Source organism: Bombina bombina, chromosome 9 (assembly GCF_027579735.1).
Source record: "Bombina bombina isolate aBomBom1 chromosome 9, aBomBom1.pri, whole genome shotgun sequence".
In the NCBI taxonomy this organism is placed as follows: domain Eukaryota; kingdom Metazoa; phylum Chordata; class Amphibia; order Anura; family Bombinatoridae; genus Bombina; species Bombina bombina.
The window spans coordinates 100409185-100426957 of NC_069507.1; the positions used below are offsets into that span (position 1 = coordinate 100409185).

Below are 17773 nucleotides of genomic sequence, written 5' to 3' on the forward strand. Positions count from 1 at the left end.
AGTCCTCAAATTTAAGCTTCAGGTGCTAAACAAGTCATTAGTGCTCTTTCCCAATTTAGGCCTAGTTTCCATTGAGGTGGTAAAGTTTGGAAACTGGTGGTAACTTAAAAAATCTCCATAGACTTTAATGGAGATACATGTTTTTACCACTAGTTTCCGCACTTTACCACCTCAAAGGAAACTAGGCCTTAGTGTCAAAGTATTAATTTTTATTCTAATTGAATACTAATAAGGAAGGCTTTTAAAATATGTTTATTACTTCTCAGTTCAATTTCGTGCAAGATTAGATATAGACTATTTTCACTATCTCAGTTCAATTTGTTTGCCTAGGGATGTGCTTGAAAGTGAGACATAAACTTAGTAAGGACAAGCAGTGAAAAAACAGGGGTTTGTTTTATAACTGAGAGTAACAGACACATTTTATAGAAATAACACAACTGCTACACACTTTGCATGTGTGTGTGAGAGAGAGAGAGAGAGAGAGAGAGAGAGAATATGTGTCAGAGTGTTATTGTATCTAAGCCCTAGAACAATTATTTGGTATCTCAAGGATATATGATAGATAGATATTGAAACAATACATAGTTGGACATGTTAATAATATAACCTTTTATTATAGCCTCAAAAATAAAAATACACACACATCCATGCAGATATATATATATATATATATATATATATACACACACAGAAGCCCCCCCCCTTCAAGCACTCTGTACTAAAACCTACCTGTCAACCAATTTACTTAAATAATTACTGCACTAAAAGAATTCCCTAGATCTGAAAAAATTGTCGAAGCATTTCCCTATTTTGTTAACAGCTGTCAACTGAAATCAGCACAAAACCACATTGTAAATCAAAACTGAATACGTTTGCATGCAAACTGTAATTTTAACTACAAGCTCGGAAAATGCGTTATACACAACTTACTTACCATATAAGTATTGTTACAAATGATTTCATGTTAATTTAAACAGAGTTGACTGTTTTATTACATTTAATTATTAAGATTAATTAAACTGCATAGCAGTGGACACCTTAATCCCTCAGTCAACAACAAATGTTTTAATTATGCAGTAATAGTAATTAAAATACAAGTGCACAACTTATCTGCCTTAAAGGGATAGGAACGTCAAAATTAAACTTGCATGATTTAGATAGAGCGTGTCATTTTAAGACACTTTTAAATTAACTTCTATTTTCAAATGTTAATTTGTTATGTTTGTATCCCTTGTTGAAAAAGAATACGCACATATCCTACACTAGTGGAAGCTAGTTGCTGATTGGTGCCTGCACACATTTGTCTCTTGTGATTGGCTAGCTAGATGTGTTCAACTATCTGCCAGTTGTGCAATGCTATTTCTTCAGCAAATTATAACAATAGAATGAAGCAAATTTGATAATTGAAGTAAATTGGAAAGTTGTTTGAAATTCTATGTTCCATCCAAATCATGAAAGAAAAATTTGGGGGATTCTGTCACTTTAACAATTACATTTCAGTATTACACAACCAGTAATGTTAGCCTATGTTAGTACTTCTTTAAAGAGACATAATAGTTCAAATGTAAAATGATTTATTGCATTAGCTCAAAGTCCACTCAAGAGTGACATTACATTTCTGCTCCTGAGCTGGTCACAAGCGGTGACCCAATCAGAAACAGCATATGTATGTAGTCAGCTTTTGCCTATCTCTTAAACGGACGTGAACGGCTCCTGAGCAGACTTTAACTGCAGTCTATTTATAGTGGTGTGAGTATGCACTTAGTTAAGCAAACTAATAAAATAGTCTTCTTGTAGAACCTGCCTAAGCTTGGAGTAAATATTATACAGGTCAGTGGTAATGCCATTTAAAATTCAATAAAAAAAACAACAACAAAAAACAGCTAATTTGCTAATAAAATTGTAGTAAATTAGCTGCCCACAAATAAGTATTTTCAAATCCTGCCATGCTCAATGTTAATCCCAGTTATAAAATAGTTATACAATAAAATATCTCTTTCTAACCATTTTATAAGTGAGGTTTTCATTAATTACGTTTTTAAGTCCTAGGGCTCCATGTACTAAGCCGTCAATTCATCCGTCATTTTAGACGCGGATAAACTCGCCGTTACTCGCCGCGGGCGAAATGGTGTCCGCTGTCACTATGTACTAATAATCCCCCAATAAATAGACAAGTCTAGCCCGCCGCGAGCAGTGGCGGATTATTGATAAATTTGACGTCTCGCTCGCCGCGACTAAGCTGATGTACTTTTAACTTTCAGTTGAATTGTCTGGCCAATTATTAACACGTGACATGCAAGGTGTCACGAACATCATAGTAGTCGCAGGAATAGAATTTTGCTCCTATAAAAGTTCAACTTATCTAAACAACTTTATTATTGTTCTAAATTTTTTGAAGAGTGATAACAGAGCGTTATTTTTGTAATATTTATTTACAATTTGGATATGGCTTCATCTGGATCTGATAATATATAAATATTAAAGGGACACTGAACCCAAATTTTTTATTTTGTGATTCATATAGAGCATGCAATTTTAAGCAACTTTCTAATTTACTCCTATTATCAATTTTTCTTCATTCTCTTGCTATCTTTATTTGAAAAAGAAGGCGTCTAAGCTAAGGAGCCAGCCAATTGTTGGTTCAGAACCCTGGAGAGCACTTGTTTATTGGTGCTGTCCAATCAGCAAGGACAACCCAGGTTGTTCACCAAAAATGGGCCGGCATCTAAACTTACATTCTTGCTTTTCAAATAAAGATACCAAGAGAATGAAGAAAATTTGACAGTAGGAGTAAATTAGAAAATTGCTTAAAATTGCATGCTCTATCTAAATCACGAAGGAAAAAATTTGGGTTCAGTGTCCCTTTAATATAAAAATAATTATAAAGATTGACAACTATACAATACAAATTTAAAATATAGATTACTCTTTAATTACAGTCGACAAATTTGGCGCAATTTATGTACATGGAAATGAGAGACAAATTAGACGCCAGTTATGCTGTACAATGCTGATATTACTGCCTTTTATATATGTCTAGACTGGCGTCTAGATTGACTTTCCTATTGTTTTGTACCTTGCCCGCCACCTAAAAGGTGGCGAGGCAAAAATAACGAGGTGGGAGCGGAAATTGTAGCGAGCGGACAAATAGATTTTTTAGTACATTCGTTTTTGGCGAGTTGGTGGTCAAATGTGTCTAAGTACAGTGAAAAATGGAGAGGTAGCGAGGTTTGGCGGATAAGTACGCTCGCAATTTTAAAGATGCGAGTTTGAACATAGTTGACGACTTTGTACATATCAGTTTGCGAGTTTTGACGCGAGATTTGTTGCGGGTAGCTCGCTGACTGCTTAGTACATGGAGCCTCTAATTGTAACTTGCAACTAGCTAAGTACTAGACTTGAAGATCCTAGTAAATGTTAAAAGTAAAATGCAAAGGCTTAACTTGTAACTAATACCCCTGGCAGACAAAGGATTACTTTCTAGGCAGACCTACTAATATGTAACAGTAGTGACACTGCATTAAAATTAAACCTTTTGCGGTCAGTGGAACAGGTTATACCTGCAGTTTTTTTCTTTGTTTGTTTGTTTGCTTTCTTTTATACACTGACTGTCTATTGTGCAAACTTTTTAATTATTATTTAAACTGACTTTGCACAAACAAAAAATACAAATCTGGTTTCAGTCTCAAGGACTTCATTATGAAGTTAGTCAAATTCAGCTATATAAAAACTCTGGTAAATTCAACTTAAGATGACTGAGTTTAACTTTAAGCAGCCAACTTTTTAACCACTTTGGCTGATATTTTCCAGCCAAAAAGTCAGCTGGATAGCCAACGTTTACAGGAAAGACCCCAATCTCTTTCACCCCTTTGTGGAGGTTAAAGGGACATGGAAGCCACAATTTTTTTTTTCATGATTCAGATACAGAATACTTTTCTAAACAACTTTCTAGTTTACTTCTATTATTTAATTTGCTTCATTCCACCTTTGTTGAAGAAGCAGCATGCATTACTGGAAGCTACTTAAAGGGACACTGAACCCACATTTTTTCTTTCGTGATTCAGATAGAGCATGCAATTTTAAGCAACTTTCTAATTTACTTCTATTATCATTTTTTCTTCTCTTGCTTTCTTCATTTGAAAAAGAAGGCATCTAAGCTTTTTTTGGTTCAGACTCTGGACAGCACATTTTTATTGCTGGATGAATTTATCCACCAATCAGCAAGAACAACCCAGGTTGTTCACCAAAAATGGACCTGCATCTAAACTTACATTCTTGCATTTCAAATAAAGATACCAAGACAATGAAGAAAATTTGATAATAGGAGTAAATTAGAAAGTTGCTTAAAATTTCATGCTCTATCTGAATCACAATAGAAAAAAATTGGGTTCAAGTGTCCCTTTAACACATTGGGTGAGCCAATAAGATGAGGCATATATAAGAAGCCACCAATCAGCAGCTTCTATGTCTACCTAGGTATCCTATTCAACAAATTATATACATGAACAAAGAAAATTAGATAATGGAAGTAAATTGAAAAGTTGTTTAAAATCATATACTCTATCGGAATCAAGAACGAAAAAAAAAAAAGGGGTTTGTGTCCCTTTACACACAGAGAGTGAGACACACAATAGTCCAATTGTAAAACAAATCAAAATATAAATTTTTAATTCAAAAGCTGTACCCCCTAAACCAAATTTTTTTCTTTCATGATTCAGATAGAGCATGCAATTTTAAGCAACTTTCTAATTTACTCCGATTATCAATTTTTCTTCGTTCTCTTGCTATCTTTATTTGAAAAAGAAGGCATCTAAGCTAAGGAGCCAGCTAATTTTTGGTTCACACTCTGGACAGCACTTGTTTAATGGTGGGTGCATTTAGCCACCAATCAGCAAGCACAACCCAAAATGGGCCGGCTTCTAAACTTACAGTCTTGTTTTTCAAATAAAGACAGCAAGAGAATGAATAATAATTGATAATAGAAGTAAATTAGAAAGTTGCTTAAAATTGCATGCTCTATTTGAATCATGAATAAAATAAATTGGGTTCAGTGTCCCTTTAAGAGACATGAAAATTAAAATGTTTCACGATTCAGACAGAGTATATAATTTTAAATAACTTTCCAATTTTTTTGATTAACAACCTGGGTTGTCCTTGCTGATTGGTGGATAAATTCATCCACCAATAAAAAAAATGCTGTCCATAGTCCTGAACCAAAAAAAAAACCTTAGATGCCTTCTTTTTCAAATAAAGATAGCAAGAGAACAAAGACAATTTGATAGTAGGAGTAAATAAGAAAATTGCTTAAAATTGCATGCTCTATCTGAATCGTGAAAGAAAAAAATTGGATTCAGTGTCCCTTTAAGTTTTTTTTTTATTTCTGTTCAGATGTTACCACTATTAACATTTTTCTTTTTGAATAATTTCCACAACATTTTGAATAAAAAAAAAAGAGTTACAATATTATTGTATGAATTCTACATCTAAATTAATAGTGTATAATAGTGCAGTGTATAATTATACAATCGTGTTACACAGTAACATACATCCTTCTTTGGGGCACCATGAAATGTTTTAAATTATTTAAATATTTTCAATACATTAGTTTTAAGAATTTAAACTGTAAACAAAGAAACGTTTAATTATTTGGGGGATTCTTTACTAAAGTCTAATTTTAACTAGATGAAATAAAGAACACGTTTATGAAAAGATATCCTGTTTTACTCAGTTCATTCTCTTTGTATTAACAATGGTTTTATAGCAGGGAAACCTTATTAAATAGACATCACGGATTTAGCTACTGTAAAGTATGTGAGCTGTCAAGAAGTCTAGTTTTACTGAAGCATTAATTGAAGTGCCTGTTATTTTGTGACTTTGGAAGTAACTACCCATCCCCTTTTCTTTATATATTGTCAAAATAACAAATCACGCAATAAACAGGAAGGGCTCAACCATTTGCACGGCATTTTAAAAAAAAAAAAAAAAAGGTAAGGGCACTATAACCTCTAAGAACATTATAGTTAAAGGGACAGTCTACACCAGAATTTTTTTTTTTTATGATAGTATTTTATTGAATTTTTGTAATAATGCATAACAGAAAAAGAAAATATATGACACAATAAGTGGCATGACAAATGTGTAAATGTAATACATTACATGAATAATAAAGTGCATCTCTTCCTGAAATACCTTCAAGTTTGAGTCTTTTTACACCAGAATTGTTATTGTTTAAAAAGATAGATAATCCCTTTATTACCCATCCCCCAGTTTTGCACAACACAGTTATACTAATACACTTTTTTTGTGATTAGCTTGTAGCTAAGCCTTTACAGACTGCCCCCTTATTTCACTTCTTTTCACAGTCTTGCATTTTATCCAATCAGTGCTGACTCCTAGGTAATTCCACAGGTGCGAGCACAATGTTATCTATATGGCACACATGAACTAACACCCTCTAGTTGTGGACAAATGTTAAAATACATTCAGATAAGAGGCAGCCTTCAAGGGCTAAGAAATTAGCATATGTGCCTACCTAGGTTTAGCTTTCAACTAAGAATACCAAGTGAACAAAGCAAAATTGAGGATAAAAGTAAATTGGAAAGTTGTTTAAAATGACATGCCCTATCTGAATCAAGATTATTTTTGCCTAGACTATCCCTTTAAGGCTAATTTGTAGCTGACATTTTACAGAAATCTAAATTCAAGTCTTAAATCTTTTTTTTTTCCTTTTTAATATGACCACCCCTCTATCTAAAAGTGTGGTTTGACAACCCTATCTAGCCCTTTGAGGATTTTGATACCTGTTTTTACTGTTAGTTACCACAAAGTATTTTCCTTTGTTTCTCATTTGTTTAATTTAATTTTATATGAACATTCCTTTATTTGATTTGGGTTAGATTACGAGTTTTGCGTTATGAGTAAAAAAGAAGCGTTATGCCTCATAATGCTGCTTTTTTACTACCGCTGCTATTACGAGTCTTGTAGGTACAGCTGTCCCGCACACTTTTTGGCCTTGCCGCAAATCAACTTACGCAATTTCCGTATAGTCTATTTTCAATGGGACTTCCATAGTGCCGATATTACAAGCTTTTTTAGGCCAAAAAGTGAGCGGTACAGCCTATCTCGCAAGATTTGTAATGCATTCTAAAGTCAGTAGTTATGAATTTTACACTACAAAGCTGTAGAATAAAACTCATAACTAAAGTGCTAAAAAGTACACTAACACCCATAAACTACCTATTAACCCCTAAACCGAGGCCCACCCGCATTGCAAACACTAAAATAAAATTATTAACCCCTAATCTGCACCTCCCGACAACGTCCCCACTACAATAAACATATGAACCACTAAACCGACACACTCCCGCCTAGCAAACAGTTAAATATTATTAACCCCTAATCTGCTGTCCCTAACATCGCCGCCACCTACCTACATTTATCAACCCCTAATCTGCCGCCCCCGTCGCCACCACTATACTATATTTATTAACCGCTAAACCTAAGTCTAACCCTAACCATAACACCCCCTAACTATAATTAAAATAAATATAAATAAAATTACTATCATTACCTAAATAATTCCTATTTAAAACTAAATACTTACCTATAAAATAAACCCTAAGCTAGCTACAATATAACTAATAGTTACATTGTAGCTAGCTTAGGGTTTATTTTTATTTTACAGGCAAGTTTGTATTTATTTTAACTAGGTAGAATAGTTACTAAACAGTTATTAACTATTTAATAACTACCTAGCTCAAATAAATACACATTTACCTGTAAAATAAAACCTAACCTAAGTTACACTAACACCTAACCTTACACTACAATTAAATAAATTACCTAAATTAAATACAATTAAACAAATTAAATACAATTAACTAAATTACAAAAAACAAACAAACACTAAATTACACAAAATAAAAAACAAATTACAAGATATTTAAACTAATTACACATAATCTAATAGCACTATCAAAATAAAAAAGTCCCCACAAAATAAAAAAAAACCCTAGCCTAAACCAAACTACCAATATCTATTAAAAGGGCCTTTTGCGGGGCATTGCCCCAAAGAAATCAGCTCTTTTACCTGAAAAAAAAATACAAACAACCCCCCCAACAGTAAAACCCCCCACCCAAACAACCAACCCCCCAAATAAAACCCTAACTAAAAAAACCTTAGCTCCCTATTGCCCTGAAAAGGGCATTTGTATGGGCATTGCCTTAAAAGGGCATTTAGCCCTATTGCGGCCCAAACCCTAACCTAAAAATAAAACCCACCCTATAAACCCTTAAAAAAACCTAACACTAACCCCTCAAGATCCACTTACAGTTTTGAAGACTGGACATCCATCCTCAACGAATCCGGGAGAAGTCTTCATCCAAGCCGGGAGAAGTGGTCCTCCAGACGGGCAGAAGTCTTCATCCAGATGGCATCTTCTATCTTCATCCATCCGGCGCGGAGCGGGTCCATCTTCAAGACATCCGATGTGGAACATCCTCTTCTTTCCGACGACTAATGACGAATGAAGGTTCCTTTAAATGACGTCATCCAAGATGGCGTTCCTTAGATTCCGATTGGCTGATAGAATTCTATCAGCCAATCGGTATTAAGGTTGAAAAAATCCTATTGGCTGATGCAATCAGCCAATAGGATTGAACTTCAATCCTATTGGCTGATCCAATCAGCCAATAGGATTGAGCTCGCATTCTATTGGCTGTTCCAATCAAAAACATAAAAAAAATATATCATATAACGCGTGACAAATATCACTAATGTAATATGTACTTATATTTGTATTTACAGGCGCTCAGATCCACAGTATGTATAATGGCGCTCAGTGTTATAAGTCACCATGTAATTTAAGCAGCGATGCAATTATATCCGTTACTGTAAGTCTATTGCAGTTACTAGCATACATCCACTGCATCGATACTATATATTTGTAATGGACCTCCCAGTATAAACTAGAAATAACTGTTAACTTCAAATGCGGTAAACAGCGGTTGCTGATATAAGCTAAATGCTTTAAGGGTTAAGATAAATTATACATGGTCAGAGTATACGTGACCATCCACAACATGTAGTTATTGAAATTAGATCAGAAACCACTAGTACTAATAACCACCACTTTAAGAAATAACTGTTTGTTAACTTCAAATACGGTAAACAGCGGTTACTGATATAATCTAAATGCTTTAATCGTTAAGATAAATTATACATGGTCAAAGTATACGTGACCATCCACAACATGTAGTTATTGAGATTAGATCAGAAACCGCTAGTACTGATAACCACCACTTTATCCCTGCAAGTTTAAAAAATGCTTATAGCATAGAGATTAGTCCCTGACGTGTTTCGCCAAATTTGAATTTATCAAAGGGGCTGCGTTACTGAGCTTTACGCTGCTTTTTTGCAAGTTCTACATTTTCTACATTTTCTCAGCCAGCTCTCCCCATTGATATCTTTGGGGAAATCGCGCACAAGCACGTACAACCAGTTCACCGCTGACTTAAGCAGCGCTGGTATTGGAGTGCGGTATGGAGCACAATTTTGCTCTACGCTCACTTCTTGCTTTTTAACGCTGGGTTTCTGAAAACCTGTAATACCAGCTCTGTAGGTAATTGAGCAGTGACAATAACGTGCAAGTTAGTACCGCACCCCTCATAACGCAAAACTCATAATCTAGCCGTATATTTCTAAGAGCTTATTGATTCAATATGATTACTAATCTAAAACTTATTTTGTACATTTTTGTAATATATTTTAAGAAAATCAGGAAAATAAATGCCTGATTCTTCCTGTGGGTGTAAATCAGCAGATTAAGAACTGTAGCATAATGGAGCAGGAGAAATTCAGTGCAAACTCAATCTTAGTTTAAAAAAAATGTATATTGTAGGTTTATAGTACATTTAGTACCTCCCAAGACAGTGAAAATCCATTTAACTCTCAGAAATAGTGTGTACACCATATTTTTTTACAAGCAAAAAGAACTATGATTAATTAATGTGACAAATTAAAAAGCTATAAACCTAGAAATTCAGATTGATATATTTTCATGTGTAGTTTATGCAAGAAACATGCAAAGATATTTCTAACTTTAATACAGTTTTTATGTTAATGTATTATGCAATTGCAAAACCATTGCAAAACATCAATATACTCATATGCAAAGTTACATTAATAACAGGTTAAGAAAATATATAATTATAATGTTCATCACTTGTTTTAGTTCGTTACCTATAAACAATTATGCAATTACAATCATCTTAATAATAGTGTTGGTACAAAATGTACATGAAGAAAATATATTTTGTCTTACCTTAAAGGGACACTGAAGCCAAAAAAATTTTGTGATTCAGATAGAGCATGCAATTTTAAGCAACTTTCTAATTTACTCCTATTATCAATTTTTCTTCATTCTCTTGGTATCTTTATTTGAAAAGCAAGAATGTAAGTTTAGATGCTGGACCATTTTTGGTGAGCAACCTGGGTTGTTTGTGCTAGTTGCTTAAAATTGTTTGCTCTATCTGAATCATAAAAGAAAAAAATTGAGTTTAGTGTCCCTTTAATGTTAACTCAAAATATCCCAGTTTTAAGCTTCTGCCACAGAAATTCTCTAATTCTCTCTCTCTCTCTCTCTCTCTCTCTCTCTCTCTCTCTCTCTCTCTCTTTCTCTCATACTCTCTCTCTCTCATATATTATTATTGATTATTTGTAGAGCGCAAACAGATTCTGCAGCACATTTATATGCTATATATATATATATATATATATATATATAAATATATACATATATTCTATTAAATAACTAAATAGTGGCACAACTATAACTTTTACTCTCTCTCTCTTTCTCTCTCTTTCTCTCTCTCTGTGTGTATATTTATTTATATATATATATATATATATATATATATATATATATATATATATATATATTCTATAATATTAAATAAATAAATAGTGGCACAATTATAACTTTTTCTCTCTCTCTCTCTCTCTCTCTCTATATATATATATATATATATATATATATATATATATATATATAAAAACACACATATACTGTATATATATATATATATATATATATATATATATATTATATATATTCTATAATATTACATAACTAGTGACACAATTATGACTTTTACTATATATATTAAATATCTAATATAAAATAAATCTCAATAAACATTAAGATGTTTGGTGCTTATACTACATAAAAATAATAGGTATTATAATCTGTGATTAATAATTTTAGCATGTATTACTGGAATAGTTAATTATTGTGTAAACCATGTCTCAATTAAGTATTTCCTTTATTTTATCTAATCTAAATAAGTATTTCACATTTAATAAGAAAACTCTTAACAATTAAATCTCACATTATAAAATAGTCTATAAAAAACATTATTTTTTTAAAAATAAAAATATTCATAGTTCTCTCACCAGAGGTTTTAACCAGAGTAAGATTAAGTCCAGAGAAGTGAGTGTGTCCCTTTCTCTTGTAATATTCCCACACATGTAAGCTCCTTGTGCCTTGCTTTGCCTTTTTATAGATGAGGAAGTTGCTTAACCTGTTTGTTTCTGATTACATTTCCATGTGGGTTAGAAGTCATCATTTGCTTTATAGCCACCATCCTAATTCTCACCTTTTCTCCTGCTAAACTGGTTTTGAAACCACAAGTAACTAAATGTTATATATGTTTGGACTTTAATTTTGCTCTGTCATTGCATAAGGAACATACTAGTCTACAAAACTATGCACTAATAGTGCAAAGTTCACTATCACAGTTATGCATTATGTTTACATTTTTTTTTTTGAGAGATGTAAGGGTATCAATCATTATATAGACATTGCAAGTGTGTAAGGAAATTTAGGATTCAGCTAAACTAAAATGCAAAAACCCTTTTTAAAGTAGGTTATGTTTTTATTTTTACAGGTTTATGATAAAATTATATGATGTGGATTTTTTTTTTCTTTTCTTTAATTTTATCCAACTCTAGTTGCATTACTACAACAATATTTAGGGTTACCACCTGTTCTCTATAAAATAACTTTGGTCCAATTCTCCAAAAAATTGTTCACTTTGGGAGAAATCATCAGCCTATTTTAGAAATTATTGTTTTACAAAGTGTGTCTCTCCAGATCCCAAGGTAAAAATTGCCTTTAAAATAAAGTGACCATATGTCCCTATTTTTCGAGGACAGTTCTGAATATGGGCAGTGTGCCCCTAATTTTTTTTTTGTTAGGGAAAGTCCTGAATTTGGTCAGTCTATCCCTATTTTTTTAAAGGTTTGAGCTATTCTGTCCCGGATCTTGTATTTGCTCGATTTTTTTTTCCTGTCCCTTGTTTCAGTGGGTAAACAAGAACCAACTCCACTTTCCACAAAGTCAGCTGACTGCTTCCTACATGTCATATATCATTTTCAAGCCATACAGAGCAGGACATATGGCAATCTATGTGCAAAACCATAAACATGAGTAAGACTGATAAAGGACTAGATTACAAGTGGAGCGCTAATTTTTCCCACCCCTGCAAATGGGCAAATTCGCACAATTGCAGGCGCATGATAAATAACTAGCCATTATAAGTGACTGGTTATTTCTGGTCATTAAGCAGAAATCAGATCTCTGGTTAATTTTATAAATGTCCCCCAATTGCCCCCAAAATTAGGTACTTAGTAATGTATTTATGATGTTGTGTTTTGTGACACTTTTTTGTTTTGCAAAAAAAGTTAATCGGAGCTCTGAGGACACAGTATCCCGACACTTCAATTGCACTCAAGTGATATCATTTACTTTTAACTTATAATACGAGTGCTACATCAGATGCGCACAAACAGCCCGAAAAACCCAATAGCACTTGCGAGCAACGTTACAGTTTTATCTTAGCAATAGTTTTTCTATTGGGTTTCATTGTAGGTAAACTATTTTCATGCACTTGTATATATTAAATATTTTCAACAGTTGTTTTTTTAACAACTCCTCAACCGTTATGTGGTGTCCCAACTTTGGGTCTAAGGTGTCTTTATATGGGGTCTGTGAAACCTGGTCAGCTTACTTTAAAACAATCCCTGATCTGTCATGCAATACTTATGAGCCATTTTATAGATTCTACCAATAGTAGAGAGCTTTACAACACCAGACCATGAATGACCAATTGATAACCCCAAAACAAATATACTTATATCTACTGATAGACCAATTTACGGAAAACAGATAGCACTCGAAGAGACATGATTCTTAGATTCAGACAGAGCATGCTATTTTAAATAACTTTCTAATTTGTTTCTAGTATTTGTTTCATTCTCTTCACATACTTAATTAAAAAATATACCTAGGTAGGCTCAGACGCAGCTGATTGGTGGCTGCACATATTTGTTTCTTGTCATTGGCTTTTAACTAACTCCCAGTAGTGCATTACTGCTCATTCAACAAAGGATGCCAAGAGAATGAAGTAAATGAGATAAAAGAAGTAAATTGGAAAGTTGTTAAAAATGTTCTGTTTTGTCTTACTCATGAAAGAAAACAACTGAGATTCACATCCCTTTAAGTTTGGTTAGAGATACTAAAATGAGATTTTAGGTACTGAAAGAGACGATTGTAAAAAAAAAAAAAAAAAAATTATTACATAACTAAAAATGCAGCTGTCTTCTAAAAAAAACCCAAACTTTTGGTTTTCTCAGTTAAATTATTTACATACCGCTTGTGAAATAATAACACAAATGATTGTAAAAGCTTCTTTGGGATTCCCTTTGTTTGGAAATAGCAGACATATATGGCTTTACCATTGTTTTTTGGTAATTGTTTTTTGGTAATTAGAAGGTTGTGCACAATACTTCTGAAATTGCAGGCAGTAAATGGGTTACTTAGTTCAGTGTTTTTCAACCAGTGTGCCGTGAGAGATCCTCAGGTGTGCCACGGCAGACTGACAACAGTGTGACATATTTTTTAAACTTGCTTGTTTTTTACTCCCAGTGCAGGGGTAGTTTGTAGGAGGCATGGCATAACAGCACAATACATACAGTATGTGTGTGTTTGTGTGTATGTGTATATATATATATATGCTATGTTAGGCTACAATGTGTGATTTTTTTAAAAATTTTGGGATGGTGGTGTGCCACAGGATTTTTGAATGTAAAAAAGTGTGCCACAGCAAAAAAAAGGTTAAAAATTACTGACTTAGTTAACTGGTAAGGGTAATAGTATTGTAATATAAGTGTTACCAACCTACCTCACACCTCCCTGATCCCTCCCAAACAGCTCTCTCTCCCCCAACTCACATTCATCTCAACCATTTTAAGTACTGGCAAACAATCTGTCAATTTCCAATTTAGGCTTATTTTTTCCCCTCCAGTGTAGTGATCTCTCCTCAACCCTCCCACCTCCCTGATCCCTCCCAAACTGCTCTCTAACTCTCCCCCCTCCCACTAGTGGCGGCCATCTGAGGTTCTGGCAGATGTCTGCCAGTACTTAATTTATATGCCTTTTTTATTATTATTTTTTTTCTGTAGCGTAGTGGTCTCCACTCCCCGCTCCTACCAACCCATTTTACTTTTTCTGTAGTGCAGTGCCCCATCCCTCCCTCTGTCCCTTCAAACTATTTTTTCTGTAGTGTAGAGCCCTCCCACCTCGGCCGCTGTGCCTGCCCACCCGCCTTAAACCTTCCCTCCCACACCTGCCGCTGGCAACAACAGAGAACATTTTAGACAGTGACACAAACTGTATCACTGCCTGTACCAATCTGTTAATCTGTCTTCACATGATAATGAAGCACCAATCAAGGGCCATTACCATATAAAGGCAAAGGCTGGAAGCCCAGGAACAGCAGCTCCTGAGAGTGCTATGGCTTCCAGCATGTTGGACATAGATCTACATTATGTGATACGATGGTCTATGTACCGCATGATGTAGATCTACGTCCGAATGGGTTTAGGGATTAATTTTGCACTTCTAATACAAGCTCAGTTAGCGGACTTATAATGTTCCCTGAGCTATCCATTAAAAAGTATAGGGCTCATTAAAAAAGACTTTCATGATTCATGTAGAGCATGCAATTTTAAGCAACTTTCTAATTTACTCCTATTATCAATTTTTCATCATTCTCTTGCTATCTTTATTTGAAAAAGCAAAAATGTAAGCATAGGAGCCGGCCCTTCTTTGGTTCAGCACCTGGGTAGCACTTGCTGATTGGTGGCAAAATATAGCCCCCAATCAGCAAGTGCTATCCAGCGTTCTGAAACAAAAATGGGCCAGCTCTTAAGGTTACGTTCAGGCTTTTTAAAATAAAGATACCAATTAGAAAGTTGCTTAACTTTGCATGCTCTATCTGAATCATGAAAGAAAAAAATTGGGTATAGTATCCCTTTAACCATCCACTTGTAATACCAGATTGTGCATTATTCTTTGTGCGAGGTCACACAAAAGATAACTTGCCCTGCGCTATAAATTGCGGTCCACTTGTAATATATATATATAAAATTAATTACCAGGGTGCAGAAACTATTATAAATAAGAAATCCAATCTTCGCACTCTCTGGGTTTAAAGCACAGCAACCTTTATTCTGTCACAGAATAAAGGTTGCTTTGCTTTAAACCCAGAGAGTGCAAAGATTGGATTATATATCTATTTAAACAGTGGCATATTTAGGTTTTGTGCTTCCCTAGGCACGCAAAATTCTGCTGCCCCCTCAGGCTTTTTTTGGCCATAATATTTTTTCGTGAGGGTGTAACGTGCCTTTTTTCCCATGGCATTTACAAAAAAATGTTCATGTGAAAAAAATGCACATGTTTTTAATATGTGTGTGTGTGTGTGTATATATGGTAAGTGTGCGTTTGTGGTGTGGGTGTAGTCCAGTGTGTAGTGAATGTGTGCATTCTATGTTATTTATTTACCACTATCTGTGAGTCACTAATGTCCCTGCTTTGTGCTGTCATATATTTTCCTGTATACACCAGGTGCTTCTATTGCTTCCTCTACCTGACTGCACCTATTTCCCTGCCTCTTACAAATGATTCCCGTCATCTACATATTTGGATTTTGTCCCTAATGCTTCAGTCTCTCTGTCCCGCCTTCTTTCACTGTCACTTTAAATTCTGCTTTCTCCTGCCCCTGTGGCCATCTCCTAGCACTGCACACGGGTGCTCCCAGAGAATCACAATGCACTCACTTCCCGAGTGATCAGATCATGGGGCCGCCGTGGGTTGTGAGGATCGGGATGTTAGTGAGGAGGACACTAAGGTGACTGGCCGGGAAGGTTGTTGCAGGGTTTCCTCGCAGGAGAGTATTACAGTTCTGGAGATGTGCTGGGAATGACACAAGCAGCCCGGAGACAGTGAGGGGAACACACGACTCTCAAGGGACATGAAGGAACCAGGGGGCACCCTATTCACCTCTGAATGTCCCCAAACACCTGCCACCCAGAAGCGCAGTTGCTGCTCTTACCTGCCCTGTGCCCACTTACAAGTGACAGTGACTTCGGCTGTAAGCCCGCAGCCCTGCACAAAATATATATTTTTTTTAGACATGTGCTCACTCCTGAGGCTAATTCAGTCTGCTCTCATGGAAAGAAGCTAAGTTTCAACAAATAATAACAAAATAAATAAATGCATTTTATAATAGTTAATTTAAAGGGACAGTCAACACCGGAATTTTTGTAGTTTAAAAAATAAGATAATCCCTTTATTACCCATTCCCCAGTTTTGCATAACCAACACAGTTATAATAATACACATTTTACCTTGTATCTAAGCCTGTGCAAACTGTCCCCTTATTTCAGTTCTTTTGACAGACATTCATTTTAGCCAATCAGAGCTGGCTCACCTGAACTCCACGTTTTACCTCTGTAATTACCTTGTATCTAAGCTTCTGCTGTCTGCCATCTTATTTCAGTTTCTTTGACAGACTTGCATTTTAGCCAATCAGTGCTCACTCCTAGGTCACTTCACGTGCATGAGCTCAAGGTTATCTATATTAAACACAAGAACTAATGCCCTCTAGTGGTCAAAATGCATTCAGATTAGAGGCAGTCTTCAAGGTCTAAGAAATTAGCATATGAACCTCCTATGTTTAGCTTTCAACTAAGAATACCAAGAGAACAAAGCAAAATTTGTGGTAAAAGTAAATTGGGAAGTAGTTTAAAATTACATGCTCTATTTATATCATGAAAGTTTTTTTTGGACTTGACTGTTCCTTTAAAAAAAAAAACTAAAGTAAGTAAGTGCTGGTTTAGGGTCCCAGGAAAGGGGAGACCTTGATGTGGTGCAGGACTTGATCGTTTGGCGCCAAATATAACTGACTTCCCCCAGTTTTGCTTTTAAACAGTACTGTGAATCTGCTGGCGAGCGCCAGGTTTTCTGTGTGTTGTAAAGTGATGGTAAGTTATATACTTTCACAAGCCTTATTTGAAAAATATAGCTGATAAATAGTTGAGCTGCTAACTTTATTTCTGAAAAAATCAATTAGGAATTTATATTTGTTTATTCTTACTATTGTATTGCGGCATCTGTTCCCTTCGCCGCCCTTGTTGTTCCTGGCTTATGCACTGCACGTTATAGAGAGGTCCCTCTCGCTCTGTGCATATGCAGGATGCTATACTGACCTGCTCGATATGACCCACGCATGTGCAAATAACTTCTTTATTTTTTTTTTACTTGCAAACATACCAGATTGCCACAAATATAATTGGACAGCTAACTTTATAGAAAACACACAAAAAAAGCACTGAGTGGTAGGGCTGCTGGAGCGCACATTACAATTGGAACAG

At 34.8% G+C, this 17773-nt stretch overlaps 1 protein-coding gene across 1 annotated transcript in view; it reads right to left on the reverse strand.

The window, feature by feature from the left end:
- Positions 1-11597, reverse strand: part of LOC128639982 (ATP-dependent translocase ABCB1-like) — a 111064-nt gene extending 99467 nt beyond the window's left edge. The window contains exon 1 of the mRNA XM_053692273.1: positions 11453-11597. The gene's annotated coding sequence lies outside the window, so the exon portion shown is untranslated. The remainder of the gene's footprint in view (positions 1-11452) is intronic.
- Positions 11598-17773: the final 6176 nt, after the last annotated feature.